Source organism: Ruditapes philippinarum, unplaced genomic scaffold, assembly GCF_026571515.1.
Source record: "Ruditapes philippinarum isolate M1 unplaced genomic scaffold, ASM2657151v2 ctg12679_1_1_1_1, whole genome shotgun sequence".
Classification (NCBI taxonomy): Eukaryota; Metazoa; Mollusca; class Bivalvia; order Venerida; family Veneridae; genus Ruditapes; species Ruditapes philippinarum.
In genome coordinates this window covers 49,767-52,910 of record NW_026860089.1, presented here as the reverse complement: position 1 = coordinate 52,910, position 3,144 = coordinate 49,767, and the positions used below count along the sequence as shown (strand labels likewise).

General features: G+C 29.4%; 1 long non-coding RNA gene across 1 annotated transcript; it reads left to right on the top strand.

The window, feature by feature from the left end:
• Positions 1-459: 459 nt before the first annotated feature.
• On the top strand, positions 460-1,840 carry LOC132758840 (uncharacterized). The gene is made up of 2 exons (XR_009629633.1): positions 460-591; positions 1,647-1,840. It is a non-coding gene; the product is annotated as an uncharacterized LOC132758840 (long non-coding RNA).
• The last annotated feature ends 1,304 nt before the right edge of the window (positions 1,841-3,144 follow it).

Below are 3,144 nucleotides of genomic sequence, written 5' to 3'. Positions count from 1 at the left end.
TTTATTGTTGGTATTGTTTAATTGACTTTGCTGAATATTTATGATAATACACAGTAAATAAATTGTTAAAACAGATTGTACCAAAAATTGTGTTGTGTTATATAAGTATTGGTAAAAACCCTCGGACTACTTTTTTGGCGTAAAACCCTCTTGTGGTTACCGTACTTTCAGAAATTTAGCGCCCCGAATTAAAAAAATAAGATGCAAAGTCATAATAGAGGCATGATAAAAAGAATAACAGGTTACTGTCTTTTGAGGAAGGGATTTCTCAGACTCGGCTAGATTTGGTCCGGAAGGGGCTCGGCAAGCCTCGCCCCTTCCAGGACCATATCTAACCTCGTTTGAGAAACCCTTTCTCAAAAGACAGTAACCTGTTATTCTCTATTAACACTAAGGTGTTACATCTAATTTTTCTACCAGGAACGAATTAAGCGGATACTATAGCTATCTCATCGTAAAGAAAACATGATGTGCAGAAGTACAATGTATACAACATTTATTAGGATGTGGTAGCGTGTTATTGTTTTTTAATCAAATGGACTACACTTAAATAGAGCGAAAGATTATGCGATCATCAAATGCAAATCAAAGGTATTAATTTCAGTTTTTCTGTTCAGGCGATATGATATTTATCATTATCATGATTTAATAAGTTGACTTTTTATGCAATATATGTTCATTGTACATCAATTTATGTCGATTATCGATTATATTAAGACCCAAAAGACGAAAAAGGTTACTTTTTTTGAATGAGGAAATAAAAACTGAGAAGAAATCTCTGTTGTTTCTTTAAAAAATATAAATGATTTAGTAACATTTTCTTTATCTGTGCACATTGTAAGAATATTGATATAATATCTTTAGATACAAAAAAAGATAAAAACATAATAATGAAGCGATTAAAACGATATTATTAAAACATTTAGAATAAAATTATTTTAAATGCGTATTTTCTTGTATCTATTATAGGCCATGTGAAGAAAATAACAAATAAGTTCGCTGAAAGTCGTATCTTCATTAGCCATGTTGAAAATTGTTACAAATTGCAGACACTTGTAAACAATTTACACGAGGTCATGAACTTCGACTAGCCGATAAATTATTAATGAATTCTCAGTTGTGGTTACATCAGCTGTTATGGATCTTACTGGATTATTAGCTAGAACGATTCAAGCGTTTGATTAAAAATAGGCGGAGTTATTCCCTTACTGTTTTTAATTTATGACAACTTTATACTATGCTAATGCAGCATGTTGCAAGAATTTTCACTTATTGTTTCATTTTATTGTAGAATATAAAAATAATACTTTAAGCAAATGTCAGTGTACAGGGAAAGTGTAAGGAAGATATGTTTTATACAATCCTTGTATAATTATATGAATGAAATACATATGCTACGAAATCATCGTATGGGAGTTGTTTTCTTATTTATCTTATTTACGTTAAAAGTTTAAGCTTTTTATAAATTAATAAATACATATTAATATATATCAGAATCTGGTTTTACATTTTATAAATCCATACAAAAATGAAGTTACTTTATTCTTTTATTTCATTTAAATGTTTGTGATCATTAAAACAAATGATGAAGTTAAACTAGGTTGTATTATACAACGATTAACCGTTGTTTCAATATTTGTTTTCAGATAAAGGATCTTTGATGTGAAGAAACTGATGTAATAGAAAAATACAACAAGATATCACACCATACCTAGATTTCACCAAGTGCTGCTTCTCTATTTTAGTTGTTTTATTTTTCAGCAATTAACAAACATATCTTGGACAATGAATTACACATGTATCGTACTAAAAATAAAATAATAAATAAGTGACGACGAAATCAGTTTTTTAATACCGCTACCTATAGAAGATAAAGGATGATTCAATTTAAATAGGTGATGGTTAAGTTTCTTTCTATAAATACAAGAATTCTAGTATGAAAATAGATATTTCACGACGAGTGAAATATCAAAACTTTCATGCAACAATGTGAAAATTAATCATGTATTTAGAGAGAAAAAAAATCATTTTATAATAATTATACAATTTCTCATGTTCGACTTTTTAAAATTTGAAAGACAATGCTTTAATTTTGTGATGTGGCTGACTTCAGAAAAATGTTGTCTGGCAAGACACTAGTGAAATACTCGAATAAGTTTCCCTGCTGTAAATAATAAATTCTGAAAGTTAAAAACAGGAAAAATAATTATCTACGCATCTTATGTATGCAATATTAAGGATATCTAAGAATATAATGAAAAGAGGATATTAAGGTGTTTTTTCCCTACTATTTACTTGATTGAGAGGTATGAAAATAAATATTTCACCAGTCGTTGAAGACACGGATAAGATATGATAAATTGATAATCATAATGAAAATAAAATTGAGCCGTGTCACGACAAAACCAACATAATGGGTTTGCGACCAGCATGGATCCAGACCAGCCTGCCCATCCGCGCAGTCTGATCAGGATCCTTGCTGTTCGCTATCAGTTTCTGTACTTGTTATAGAGTTTGTAAGCGAACAGCATGTCTCCTGATCAGACTGCGCGGATGCACAGGCTAGTCTGGATCCATGCTGGTCGCAAACCCATTATGCTGGTTTTGTCGTGACGCGGCTCAAATACCGTAATTATAATAAATAGTAAATTTTCAGTCAAATATATTCTTCCCTCTGTTTTAAAATGAGTGCAGCTATTACAGCCCTCTTTTTTATTTATTTGTAATATGCATATTGACGAAAAATAGGCTATACTGCAGTAAAAGAAAGCTTATACAGACAAAATACGAAAAATGATAAAAACGCATTACATTTCGTCAATATTTCTGAATGATTTATTCATACGTGTAAAATAAATAAAAATATGTTTTACATTACATGTTTAATATAGTATAAACAATAGCATCAAGATAAACATGCTTATAGTTTTAAGTAAACGTGAAGGGTTATTTGATTCACATATTTATGTCCTTAACAATTTGATGACATATTTAATAGATAAATGTCATCATATTTTATATAGCCCATTATTATTTTATCTATTTTATGTGACTTATTATTGTATGATTTTTTTTCTCTACTATATTTTTTCAAACAAAAGTAGGTAAGCATGTACCGAAAAGATATTTTTGCATTAGTTTTTT